Source organism: Ascaphus truei, chromosome 2 (assembly GCF_040206685.1).
Source record: "Ascaphus truei isolate aAscTru1 chromosome 2, aAscTru1.hap1, whole genome shotgun sequence".
NCBI classification, from domain to species: Eukaryota; Metazoa; Chordata; class Amphibia; order Anura; family Ascaphidae; genus Ascaphus; species Ascaphus truei.
The window spans coordinates 115,695,872-115,710,803 of NC_134484.1; positions in this window are offsets into that span (position 1 = coordinate 115,695,872).

The following is a 14,932-nucleotide window of genomic DNA, read 5'->3' on the forward strand; positions in this document are numbered from 1 at the left end:
TATATATGGCGGGGAGAGAGAACCGCAAGAATGGAAGATCTGCATAGAGCAGAAGGTCCAGGAGGGCGGTCAGAGAAAGAACACGCATATGAACTGTGCGTGGACGAAGAACAAGTTACAGAAGAGACTTTTGTGAGCTTGTTGTGGAATGGCATGCGAGCCGTGGCTGCGCCGTGTTTGTCCTGTCTATGCTCTCGGGAAAGTAACCTGGAGGCTAGTGAGGACGACAGTGTTGCTAGATGGGAGGAATGAAATGGACTTTGTTATAATTCAATATACAAACAGCCAAACGCTACCTCAAATGTGACGCAGAAAGATTTTCCTCACCAAAATGGCGGTTCCCGCGTTCCCGGGACACCGCATGGGCCAGCTGCAGAAAGTCTTGCAACTTTGCAGTTTGCTAATTTTTGGCCAGGATTGGCGCCAACGAGAAAACCCCACCCTGTTGTGGAGTTTGGCGCGAAAGCTGGAGCCGCGCCCTCATGGACTATGACTCACTCTGCACCTGTGCTGGGTCAGCCTACCAGTCTACGAGACATCCCCCTAGTTTCATCCAGGGGGAGTGGTTTGCAGTTGCATCGGATGACGATGGAGAAAGTAGGAGGAGGGGTTGCCAAATCAGCCCCTGCACTCCAGTTGCGAAGAGCCATTGACCAGTACAGACCTCTGAAACGAGTATCTCCTCTGATGAATATGGCTGGGGTCTCTGAGAAAATGGAACAGAGTCCCTTGATCACTACACATCCCTACTAGGCTCCAGGAGGCTTCCTGATCCTCCGGGTAGAGGGTGTGGAGACGGTGATGTGTCTCTGCCTGCAGTGCAGACTGCCGGGCGGAGCTGTGGGCACTGCGGCCCGATGCCCACATTGTGGACTGCAGTACCTGTGGCCCATGCCGACTTTTGTGCCGGTACAGGCCGTGGAAACCAAAGAAGATGCCCCGATGTTGGCCGCGGAGCTTGCGGGTGCATTGTGGCAGGAATATGCCGGTCCCGAAGAACAGGGACCAGGACCGGTTCTCAAGAAGGAGAAAACCAGTCATCGCAGGGGTGACCGAAAAGGAGCCCATCGCCGGTCTCCTACTGGGATACCCCGTCCGAACGCCAAGCTGGAGTCCTCGGACGAGGAGTGTGCAAGGCTGGCGGATACACAGGACTTATTGAGTACCATACCAGTGGTACACCTTGGCGAGATGCTATCCCTCGTTGTGTGGAGACACTGAGTCGAGTGTCGCCAGTGCCGAGACAACCAGAGCGGCGGAGTCCCACTACCGTGGTGACTAGCGGTTCGGAAGGAGGTCGATCCACCCCGACACTGCGAAATAGTAAACTAATGCAGTGTTCGTCGCAGACCCAGGGGGTGGTGGCAGTAAAAGAAAAACGGATCCAGGGCCAGACTGGATCGCGTAACAGACGGACGTTGCCGGATGTCCTCGTGGAGGAAGAGGTCCCGATTGGGGACCAAACCCAAGATGGCGTCGAGACACGTGCGTGCAAGGAGGAGATTCCTGACGACCAGAGTGGCATTGAGTGGGAGATGATCACGCCTCTACGGTCGAGCAGCGGAAGTCGATCACCTACTGCCAGAAGGAATGGGCGCTCGAGTCGGAGAGCAAGAAGCCCAGCTACCGGAGAAAAGGAGAGACTTTGTGGCGGAATCGAGTCAGGTATTGCCGAGGAGCAGGTCGTGACCCTGCCTATACCTATGGTCCGGTCCCGTCCCCAAACCCCGTCCACTCCCAAAGTTAGCCCCAAGGCCCTAGTTAAAGCCCCTGTCCCCATCACTTTTTCATTCGGGTCCACTTCTAGTCTAGGGATGTCAGGGGATTCCCGGGGTCCTTCCGAGGATCGGACTGAAAGCCTGGACTGGGGAACTTCGGATGATGGATCGGTGGGAGGAGGGAGGATTTCCCGACAAGTGTCGGTGTCTAGTGATTGTCCTAGTGTATTGAGTGTTACCGTGGGGAACAAATCACAGTACCGGGGAATTGTTACACCTTCTGAGGGTACTTCGGGGGTATCTTCGGGTGGGCCTGAAGAGGAAGAGCCACTAGAATCCAGACAAGAAGAGCTACGGGAGACTAGATGGTGGGCGCCCCTATATGAGGGATATGTAGCATGGATAGATCGCACCCGTTTCATTTTAGAAAGGGATGGGATAGTTGACCATTGGTGGGCTCCAGGGGAGTTCAACGATGACGCGTACCTCAAAGAGTTGCGAGCGAGGTGGAGTAAAATTAACAGAGGGTTAATTACGCCCCGAGGTTCCGAGGGATTGGAGGGTCCCGTGGAATCAAACGAGCACCTATCATGGGTGTTGCCGGGGAGGGCGGGACAAGCTAAATTGACCCGGACCTGCCGTGCAGAGCGAGCTATTGCTGCGAAATATAAGAGGTCTCATGGGCTTGAGTACCCTTATGTTCCCGAACCTCTTATGAGAGAGATAGAGGATAATCGGGAGAAATGGCTCAGGACTGACATAGAGTATTATATTGTCAACAAGGGAGGTGCCATTAAGGGAATTCAGGCTGAACAGTGGGTTTCGCAACTAATGAGGGTTTGGAAGATCGGGCGCAGTGTCTATATGCACAAAGTAGTATACTGTAATGAGCGAGGACTGCCCCGGGAGTATAGCGTGACAGTCACCGATGCAGCGGGATGAGAGGTGAAGAAACCAGACCCTCGACACTATTATTAGGTCCCGAGATAGAGTGGTCTGCCTTTTCTTTAGCGCTCCCTGCTGGTCAGTGAGCGAGATGTTATTACATTATTATGAACATGTGATAATGTTTGACGTTTAATTTGTGTGTTCTTTTGCAGTGTTTCCTGGTGCAAGGTACACCAAATTTAGGTCCCAGCTGGGACGGTGGGGATTCACCAGGGGGAGTATGTAGCCATGCATAATAATGGACTGCAGACATCTTCCCTGTTGGCAGTAAGCCCTGGTAAGTACAGGCCTGCCAGCAGTAGTTATAGAGGTTTTCCCTCACACCCTGGTGAGGTGCCCTGTGTATGGAGGGGAGTGGCTGTATGCTCTGAGTCCCTGGATAGTGACATCAGAGATGTGCCTGCCTCCTGAAGTATATAAGGCACAACACTGTTTAGTTAAGTGTCGTCGTGAAGATTAGTTAGCAAGTGTATGACTCCTGCATAAGGGATTGTGGGAACACTTTGTGACCCTAGTGAAGTAACTAGCGGTACAGGTTGACCAATCAAGTCTGTCTAGGCCACTCTGTGTCCAGGGACCTGGCACAGATGTGATCTCCCTCGGAGAAGAGGGAATCCCACTTCAATACGGGAGGGCATACCTGGCAAAGGGACAGCACGGAGAAATGTGCGGCTAGAGCCGGCAGCTGCATGGGGCAGTCTGCTACATCCAAATCCACAATAAAGATGGCATTGTTAAAGAAACCCCCACTGTGTGAGTGTGAGATTACTCAACAGTGAATGGCACCCAGAATTAGTTCCTCACCAGGACCATCTCCCTGCGGAAGCATAGATCCTGATAAGGTGGAGGCGCTGCACATGATGTAAGTTGGACTCGCACCCACTACCTCAGCTACCTGTCCTGATGACATCCCCTAATACCATCAAGCGGGAGACTCAGGAGTCCTGTTACTAGCAGGTGCACCACCACACACGATCACGTAATGGGGACCTGGTTAGACCACACGGGCCAATATGAGATTGGGTGGGTCAGACCAGGGGGATACACCCGTTACAATTGGAGGCGCTGCTGAGATAGAAAGACCTGTTAACAGGACAGGCTTTTGCTAGGCACACAATAGGAAACAGGGAGAGTGTCTGCTGCCACTTTGTGCTGTGTGGGACGGAACCAGGGGTAGTCGGGGAGCTGCTGGAGCTGCAGGCCGCACAGATGCCTTGGGATCCTGCTAGGGGTTAGTGGATCTGGAGCGGGAGGCTATTGCTGTTCTAGTCACCTTGAGGTAGCGCTAGCGGGGGACGCCTGAAGGGGTAAACTGGTAACTTATGGCAGGAATTCTGGAAGGGTCCGCACTAGGCTAGCCAACAGTAGGTAGACGCCCAAAGTACTGCATGGAAGAGCCAGAGTACTCTAGTCTCCATTCCAGATCACTTGACCAAGGAGCACAGACTGGAGGAAAGCGTTACAGTAGACACAGAAAGAGTGAGCCTAGCCTGAGGTAGTGCAAACACGAGTCAGATCTACGTTAGGTACACAAGATGGTGCACAAGGCATGTTTATTGTACTGATGTGGTAGCTCCCCCGCAGAGCGGAGCTCCATGTACAAAAACCCCGTGTTCAACGATCGAGAGAGACCCGTCAGAATGGAAGATCTGCACAGAGTAGAAGGTCCAGGATGGCGGGGAGATAGAACCGCAAGAATGGAAGATCTGCATAGAGCAGAAGGTCCAGGAGGGCGGTCAGAGGAAGAACACGCATATGAACTGTGCGTGGACGAAGAACAAGTTACAGAAGAGACTTTTGTGAGATTGTTGTGGAATGGCGTGCGAGCCGTGGCTGCGCCGTGTTTGTCCTGTCTATGCTCTCGGGAAAGTAACCTCGAGGCTAGTTAGGACGACAGTGTTGCTAGATGGGAGGAACGAAATGGACTTTGTTATAATTCAATATACAAACAGCCAAACGCTACCTCAAATGTGACGCAGAAAGATTTTACTCACCAAAATGGAGTTTCCCGCGTTCCCGGGACACCGCATGGGCCAGCTGCAGAAAGTCTTGCAACTTTGCAGTTTGCAAATTTTTGGCCAGGATTGGCACCAACGAGAAAACCCCACCCTGTTGTGGAGTTTGGCGCGAAAGCTGGAGCCGCGCCCTCATGGACTATGACTCACTCTGCACCTGTGCTGGGTCAGCCTACCAGTCTACGAGACATCCCCCTAGTTTCATCCAGGGGGAGTGGTTTGCAGTTTCACCGGATGACGATGGAGAAAGTAGGAGGAGGGGTTGCCAAATCAGCCCCTGCACTCCAGTTGCGAAGAGCCATTGACCAGTACAGACCTCTGAAACGAGTATCTCCTCTGATGAATATGGCTGGGGTCTCTGAGAAAATGGAACAGAGTCCCTTGATCACTACACATCCCTACTCGGCTCCAGGAGGCTTCCTGATCCTCCGGGTAGAGGGTGTGGAGACGGTGATGTGTCTCTCCCTGCAGTGCAGACTGCCGGGCGGAGCTGTGGGCACTGCGGCCCGATGCCCACATTGTGGACTGCAGTACCTGTGGCCCATGCCGACTTTTGTGCCGGTACAGGCCGTGGAAACCAAAGAAGATGCCCCGATGTTGGCTGCGGAGCTTTCGGGTGCATTGTGGCAGGAGGATGCCGGTCCCGAAGAACAGGGACCAGGACCGGTTCTCAAGAAGGAGAAAACCAGTCATCGCAGGGGTGACCGAAAAGGAGCCCATCGCCGGTCTCCTACTGGGATACCCCGTCCGAACGCCAAGCTGGAGTCCTCGGACGAGGAGTGTGCAAGGCTGGCGGATACACAGGACTTATTGAGTACCATACCAGTGGTACACCTTGGCGAGATGCTATCCCTCGTGGTGTGAAGACACTGAGTAGAGTGTCGCCAGTGACGAGACAACCAGAGCGGCGGAGTTCCACTGCCGTGGTGACTAGCGGTTCGGAAGGAGGTCGATCCACCCCGACACTGCGAAATAGTAAACTAATGCAGTGTTCGTCGCAGACCCAGGGGGTGGTGGCAGTAAAAGAAAAACGGATCCAGGGCCAGATTGGATCGCGTAACAGACGGACGTTGCCGGATGTCCTCGTGGAGGAAGAGGTCCCGATTGGGGACCAAACCCAAGATGGCGTCGAGACACGTGCGTGCAAGGAGGAGATTCCTGACGACCAGAGTGGCATTGAGTGGGAGATGATCACGCCTCTACGGTCGAGCAGCGGAAGTCGATCACCTACTGCCAGAAGGAATGGGCGCTCGAGTCGGAGAGCAAGAAGCCCAGCTACCGGAGAAAAGGAGAGACTTTGTGGCGGAATCGAGTCAGGTATTGCCGAGGAGCAGGTCGTGACCCTGCCTATACCTACGGTCCGGTCCCGTCCCCAAACCCCGTCCACTCCCAAAGTTAGCCCCAAGGCCCTAGTTAAAGCCCCTGTCCCCATCACTTTTTCATTCGGGTCCACTTCTAGTCTAGGGATGTCAGGGGATTCCCGGGGTCCTTCCGAGGATCGGACTGAAAGCCTGGACTGGGGAACTTCGGATGATGGATCGGTGGGAGGAGGGAGGATTTCCCGACAAGTGTCGGTGTCTAGTGATTGTCCTAGTGTATTGAGTGTTACCGTGGGGAACAAATCACAGTACCGGGGAATTGTTACACCTTCTGAGGGTACTTCGGGGGTATCTTCGGGTGGGCCTGAAGAGGAAGAGCCACTAGAATCCAGACAAGAAGAGCTACGGGAGACTAGATGGTGGGCGCCCCTATATGAGGGATATGTAGCATGGATAGATCGCACCCATTTCATTTTAGAAAGGGATGGGATAGTTGACCATTGGTGGGCTCCAGGGGAGTTCAATGATGACGCGTACCTCAAAGAGTTGCGAGCGAGGTGGAGTAAAATTAACAGAGGGTTAATTACGCCCCGAGGTTCCGAGGGATTGGAGGGTCCCGTGGAATCAGACGAGCACCTATCATGGGTGTTGCCGGGGAGGGCGGGACAAGCTAAATTGACCCGGGCCTGCCGTGCAGAGCGAGCTATTGCTGCGAAATATAAAAGGTCTCATGGGCTTGAGTACCCTTATGTTCCCGAACCTCTTATGAGAGAGATAGAGGATAATCGGGAGAAATGGCTCCGGACTGACATAGAGTATTATATTGTCAATAAGGGAGGTGCCATTAAGGGAATTCAGGCTGAACAGTGGGTTTCACAACTAATGAGGGTTTGGAAGATCGGGCGCAGTGTCTATATGCACAAAGTAGTATACTGTAATGAGCGAGGCCTGCCCCGGGAGTATAGCGTGACAGTCACCAATGCAGCGGGACGAGAGGTGAAGAAACCAGACCCTCGACACTATTATTAGGTCCCGAGATAGAGTGGTCTGCCTTTTCTTTAGCGCTCCCTGCTGGTCAGTGAGCGAGATGTTATTACATTATTATGAACATGTGATAATGTTTGACGTTTAATTTGTGTGTTCTTTTGCAGTGTTTCCTGGTGCAAGTTACACCAAATTTAGGTCCCAGCTGGGACGGTGGGGATTCACCAGGGGGAGTATGTAGCCATGCATAATAATGGACTGCAGACATCTTCCCTGTTGGCAGTAAGCCCTGGTAAGTACAGGCCTGCCAGCAGTAGTTATAGAGGTTTTCCCTCACACCCTGGTGAGGTGCCCTGTGTATGGAGGGGAGTGGCTGTATGCTCTGAGTCCCTGGATAGTGACATCAGAGATGTGCCTGCCTCCTGAAGTATATAAGGCACAACACTGTTTAGTTAAGTGTCGTCGTGAAGATTAGTTAGCAAGTGTATGACTCCAGCATAAGGGATTGTAGGAACACTTTGTGACCCTAGTGAAGTAACTAGCGGTACAGGTTGACCAATCAAGTCTGTCTAGGCCACTCTGTGTCCAGGGACCTGGCACAGATGTGATCTCCCTAGGTGAAGAGGGAATCCCACTTCAATACGGGAGGGCATACCTGGCAAAGGGACAGCACGGAGAAATGTGCGGCTAGAGCCGGCAGCTGCATGGGGCAGTCTGCTACATCCAAATCCACAATAAAGATGGCCTTGTTAAAGAAACCCCCACTGTGTGAGTGTGAGATTACTCAACAGTGGATGGCACCCAGAATTAGTTCCTCACCAGGACCATCTCCCTGCGGAAGCACAGATCCTGATGAGGTGGAGGCGCTGCACATGATGTAAGTTGGACTCGCACCCACTACCCAGCTACCTGTCCTGATGACATCCCCTAATACCATCAAGCGGGAGACTCAGGAGTCCTGTTACTAGCAGGTGCACCACCACACACGATCACGTAATGGGAACCTGGTTAAACCACACGGGCCAATATGAGATTGGGTGGGTCAGACCAGGGGGATACACCCGTTACATATATATATATATATATATATATATATATATATATATAGCAAATAAAAAGATCACTTGTGAGCACATTCACATGTCTAAGGCAGGTCTGCAACCTGCCTTTCACCCTTATCCCCAGCATACAGTGCTTCAACTGCAGCAAGGGATTCAGGGAAATGACAAAAATGAGAGCACACAATGTGTCACCTTTTGTCTGACCCCCCTCCTTATGCTCCACTTGTAAGTGAAGGAAGTAAAGTGGTGACTCATGGCCTGTGTACAGCCTATCAGAGATTGGTACAGTCCATGAGCCCACCCCTTCCAGAGACTTCCAAGTGGGAGTCGCAAAGTTAGTTTAGTCTTGCTCTGCCTGCGAAAGAGAGTGCTTGGGCTGTCAGACTCTCTTATGGTGTGAATGAGCTGGCCTACCTCAGGCCAAAAGGCCTGGGGACCATCAAGACTCAAGGCCCCATACTATCGGGTAAGCACCATCTAGAAGTCCTGGGACTTTGGAAATTAACATCTAGGCTGAGTGAAGAACTGCTGCAGTATGACCAACACATATATCCGTTCACTATACCTCTGCCTGGGTTCAGTTCCTTGGCAGGAGGGGTAAGGAGTGTTGTGGTTGGAAATTATGTCCTGCACCCAAGGAGCCCATCTCAGCTGGAGGTGCTGAAGCATGGACGATACAGAACCAGAGAACCCCAAAAGCCTGATGCCCCTTACCATCGCGGCTACTCAGCTCTCCTGAACCAGCAGGTATGCCTCAGCAGCCCACTAACATTAGTAACAGTAACAGCAGTGGATCTCCCAGAGGATGGGGGAAACAGTGTTACATATACAGTGGCGACACGTTTTATTTTAATTTGGCTATTTCCGCAAGCCGGGAGGTTTCCCGGCTTGCAAAACAAATCCCCTCGGCGTGCCACGCGTCACCGATGCGCGGTCACGCTTCATCGGGTGCGTGCGCGCCATGCACGCGTGCCTAGGGCTCCTTGAGGGAGCCCTGGTGTCCCCGCAATGTAGGGGATGGCGGTGGGGGGTTCTGGGGGACCCGGCGGACCTGGAGAGGGGAGGGGGAAGCCCCGATCGGAGGACCGTTCCTCCGAGGCTTCGGCGCGCGCACGGAACACCCCGGCACGCGCCCGGTTTCTGTCGCTGCCGAGACCAGAGAAATGTTTAAATAAACTCGGCCGCGACAGTATATATAGTGGATATATATGCAGCCAAGTGCCCTTGGCTATAGCCTTCTACTGGCCTCAACACTATAAGTCCTGATAGGAACAGGCAGTGTTTGGGTTAAACTCCTGCGTTGGGCCAAGCCTGGAGTTGCAGCCTGGAATGGCTATTATGTTGCTTTATCCAGGGCAGGCCTAAACCGGCAGTTAGAGTGTTATACCTGGGGAGGGTACAGACTGGGTCACATGTATATGGTGTGATGCCTGTTGGTACCTAGACCTGCCCTGTCATGGGGTGGAGTTACAAGTCCTTCTCCCCCCTGGGTATAAAAGCTGACACTCTACCAAACTGAGGTTGTTGATTATGAGATGGTGTGATACCCTTTTTCCTATCAGAGTGTTAAGGAGATTAGGATGGGCTCTTGGGGCCACAAGCCCCGGGGTCTGCTCCAGGGCTGGAGGACGATCATGCAGTTGTACAATAAAACTGCCATTGGACCAACGATGGTGTGCACTTGTTGGAAAAGAGTTTTACCTATGGGAACCGTCCTGCATCCAGCAGGATTCTCATGGGATGGAGGCACTGCACAGTAAGAATTTCAAGAAAGCCTGCCCTTTTACTGCTCCCAAACTCCAAACACGGAGCAACTCAGACCTCCTGAACCAGCAGGTGAGCTACAGTACCCAGGGAAACACCCATGTAGTCGCCATACTTCCATGGCAGTGGCGAACAGGTGAGATAATATACCTTGAAAAAGGAGGGATTGCTTAATAAGCAAATTCACTCTTCACTCTACTTGCTTACAGGTAAGTAGGTTCACTGGTAAATACCAATTTTTAAGTGCACTTAGTTACATAGCTTATGCTGAGTATATTAACCACTCCAGGGTATATTTCACAGAACATTTATATGCATTTAGCATAGGGAACTGCTATTGAGATTTACCTTGACGTTGGTTAGCAGGCGTGGCATTATTTGTTCAAATGATGTAACCAAAAGTCTCCTTTGTCTTATAGATTTAGTTTTCACTATGTATATTTATTTCCCCATTTATTGCTATCCCAATGGGAGAAGCGCAGGGATTAACTTTCTATAAAGAGAAAAAGCAGAAAAGCGCCCTCCTCATGGTGCAGTATTAAAAGCTTTACTTGGCACAAGAATAAAAAATGCACTTACAACATCATTGTGCATAAAGAGCAGAGGGTGTAGTAGTTACTGTGGTCCAGGGGTAGTCTGTGTATTATGTGCCTTATTCCTGCTGGCACGTCCGTCCAACTAGTCCATCCGGTAGCACCTTAGATCTCTGTGAGGTTCCGCATGTGCTGGACGATCACCATATCGTGACGTCACTCCTTACCGAACGGAAGTCACAGGATTGGGTACAGAGGGAGAGGGTGAAGCTCCGCCTCGATCCACCCTCTGTACCCAATCCTGTGACTCCCATTCGGTGACCACCTGCATCGGGTTCTGTAGCCATATTCATGGGTGGTTCAAGCTGGGCAGAGTTTTTATCCATAACGATTGACTCCTGTGGCATCTCAGTTTGGTTGTTACCTAGTGTTGTACCTGTAGAGGTGTGAAAACTGAAACAGTTCTGCCTCAATCTAGCCAAAGATTGTATCTTTCTAACAGCTATTTTAAATGTGAGGAATATGGCTTGGGCCATGGGGCCACCGTAGCATGACTGTATTAGTACTGCGCTTCTCAGTCGTAATTCGTTTTTTCTTTCCTGATTTGTGTGGAAAGCCGATCGTAGTACTGAGATGGCATTGCGGGTGCACTTATAGCAACGCGTAGCTTGCTTGGTTGTGATGTACAACCTATATCTGGATTGAATCACACCAGCAGCTTCCTTCATTTTTTTCTAGTATTTTTGCTGCAGACACTTCCTAACATTTGACTGGAGTAAGATTACATACTGCTTCAAATGTTCATAATTACTGTATTTATTTGATGTTGCATTCTCCATATGGATTGGAGAAGACAGGCTGGTTTATTCTGGCTATTTATCCAATGATGGATAATGAAAAAAGGATTGCAATAGAAAGTAAGATCAACCCTAATAGTTCTTTAGGTACCTTAATAACTAAAAAATGAGAAAAGAAAATATAGGACCCTTTCAGTTTGAGATGGGCAGGCAGATTATTGGAGATAAGGAAAAAGCTGAGGTATTAAACAAATTATTTGCCTCTGTGTTTACCAGGGAAGAATCAATTTCAATAGCAGTGCCGCAGGAGGAAGCCACAACCTCCATATTAATGAACAATTGGTTAACTGAAGAAGAAGTTGATAAGCGGATTGAAAACATTAAAGAAAATAAGGCACCTGGCCCTAATGGTATACATCCAAGAGTTCTGAAGGAGTTAAGTTCAGTAATAGCCAAACCATTACATTTAATATTCAAGGACTATATTTCCACAGACTCAGTACCACAAGACTGGCATAAAGCAGATGTGGTGCCTATATTTAAAAAGGGAGCTAGATCACAACTGGGGAATTACAGACCTGTAAGCCTGACTTCAACAGTGGGGAAACTACTTGAAGGTTTAATACGGGATATTATTCAGGAATACCTAATGGAAAACAAAATTATTAGTAATAGTCAGCATGGATTTATGAAGGATAGATCATGCCAAACTAACCTTATTTGTTTCTTTGAGGAGGTAACTAGAAATTTAGACCAGGGTATGCAGTGGATGTATATACTTAGATCTTGCAAAGGCTTTGACACGGTTCCACACAAGAGGTTGGTGTACAAAATAAAGTAAATTGGACTCAATAATAATGTAGGTACCTGGATTGAAAACTGGTTGAAGGATAGGCAACAGAGGGTTGTCATAAATTGAACTTTTTCAGTTTGGGCTAAAGTTGTGAGTGAAGTACCTCAGGGATCGATACTGGGACCCCTGCTTTTTAATTTGTTTATTTATGAACTTGAGGTTGGCATTGAGACCAAAGTCTCCAACTTTGCTGATGATACTAAATTGTGCAAGGTAGTAGAATCAGAGCAGGATGTAATTTCTCTTCTGAAGACTTGGAGAGACTGGAAACGTGGACAGGTAAATGGCAGATGAGGTTTAATACAGATAAATGTAAGGTTAGGCATTTGAGATGCAAGAATAAACTGGCGACTTACAAATGAAATGGGGATAAATTGAGGGAATCCTTGATTGAGAAGGATTTAGGAGTGCTTGTAGACAGCAGACTTAGCAATAGTGCCCAAAGTCATGCAGTAGCTGCAAAGGCAAACAAGCTCTTATCTTGCATTAAACGGGCAATGGATGGAAGTAAACATATTATGCCCCTTTACAAAGCATTAGTAAGACCACACCTTGAATATGGAGTACAATTTTGGGCACCACTCCTTAGAAAAGACATTATGGAACTAGAGAGAGTGCAGAGAAGAGCCAACAAATTAATAATGGGGACCGCCAATCTAACTTATGAGGAGAGGCTAGCTAAGATTTATTTACATTAGAAAAGAGGCATCTAAGAGGGGATATGATAACTATATACAAATATATTCGGGGACAATACAAGGAGCTTTCAAAAGAGCTATTCATCCCTAGGGCACAACAAAGGACTTGGGGGCATCCTTTTAGGTTGGATGAAAGGAGATTTCACCAGCAACAAAGGAAAGGGTTCTTTACATTAAGGGCAGTTAAAATCTGAAATGCATTACCCATGGAGACTGATAGCAGATACAATAGATTTGTTCAAAAAAAGGTTAGACATCTTTTTAAAATGGAAATTTATACAGGGATATACCAAATAAGTATACAGTACATGAGTAGATTGTTGATCCAGGGATTAATCCGATTGCCAATTCTTGGAGGAATTTATTTGTTACCCTTATGAGATTTAATTGGATGAGATAACACTGATGTTTTTTGTTTGCCTTCCTCTGGATCAATAAGGAAGTAATGATATAGGATAAAGTATCTGTTGTCTAAATTTAGAATAGGTTCAACTTGATGGACGTACGTCTTTCTTCAACCTCACCTACTATGTAACTATGTAACTATGTAACTATCTGGATTTTGTTCAGTGCAGAAGGATTCCTGAAGTTACTGTATATCACTTCTTGATAAATGCATTTTTTGCATAGTATAATATATTTTGATGGACAACGTTATAAAAAATGGTTTATAGAGTCTGTTATACTGTATGTGTGTATTGAAGACCAACAAATTCCCTTTTTCACATTGCCTCTTTTTCATTTCCTTTTGAAAATGACATCTTAGCATCTGTTCATACAATGCTGCACTCATTTTCAGTTGTGACCTCTTTACTTTTGTTTTATTATTTTCTCAAGATACATAAGTTTCAAATTAACTGCACACGTTTCATCAAAAAATTACACATTCCAGATGCCCTAAGAGTTATTGGTTTCAACCACGTGATAGTCTTTTCTTATGCACATGCTCTTTTGTGTAAAAAGTACGCACTTGAAAGCTTTGCACAATTAGTTCAATATGAGTGCTGCATCCCATAGATAACAATTGCCATTGACGGGAAAAGTAAAAGAAGCAGTCCCCATTTATTGTGAACTTATTTTTTTTTATAGTACCTGACTGAGGGATCCCCACACCTCCATGGAGACACCACCCTGGTACCCTGAATAGCAGAAAATGGTGAGAATGGTGGTCACTGCTGCCTGAATATTCCGAATCAACCAAGCGCCAAGTAAGTAAAAATATTATTTATATCATGAGAGAACGAAAAGGCATAACAGAAAGGTGTACAGCTCTAATGCGTTTCGTCTCAAGGAGACTTTATCAAAGAGTAACGTACACTATTGCAGGTGATCATTAAATAGGTAAAACTCTGATTTCATTGGCTTAGGGAAATGGGGGGAGGATACAATACCAACCACCTGTTGCATAATAACTGTAATCATAAACTCAACAGGGCTAAGCGCAAACAAATTAAAAAAACTTTCAAACAGAGCTTACCACAAAAAAGATCTACTGCAATGCAAAAAACTAATGAAAGAAATATATAGGTAACTACAAAAAAAGGAATCTTTTTGCAAAAAGCAGTCAAAGAAAAAACATTAGTAATAATAATATATTATATCATTGCTATTGACAGAGCATCGGTTTCTTTTGAGGTTTGTTCCTCATTTTTCCCACTGGTACCCTGAATATTTGAGTTTTTTGTACCAACAAGGGAAACTTAATTTGCAAAACAAGTGATATAATAAAATATTTCAGGAATCACGTTACAGGAACCAATATGATTGACCAGAGCCCTAACAAAACACTAAAAATGAGGGGAGAGGCCACATCCAGTAGCTGAAGAAAGAAGATTACTACTCACAGAAGAAGACTCAATCAATTGAGGTAAAAGGACTTAGATCAAGTTGAGGATCCCTCTTCGCCAGCCAATGGATGGTTCAGGATTATAAATGTAGCCCTTTTTGTGAACCGCCTGACCCACCCAATCTCACATTGGCCCCTCGTGGTCTAACCGGTTCCTTTCCCCGCAACACACCTGCTCTAAGGGACTACTGGTAACTGCGTAACACCTGTGGCTCCAGGAGATCTGAGCCTCCGCTAGCTGGGAGCCTGGGGAAACCCTTACCATTACCTGGTGCAGCGCCTCCACTTACCCAGGATCCCCGTTATGAAAGATAGCCCTGGGTAGGAAATACAATAACACTCATATGCAATAAACCAATAACTAACACTTTACTTGAGAACATATAACACAGTACA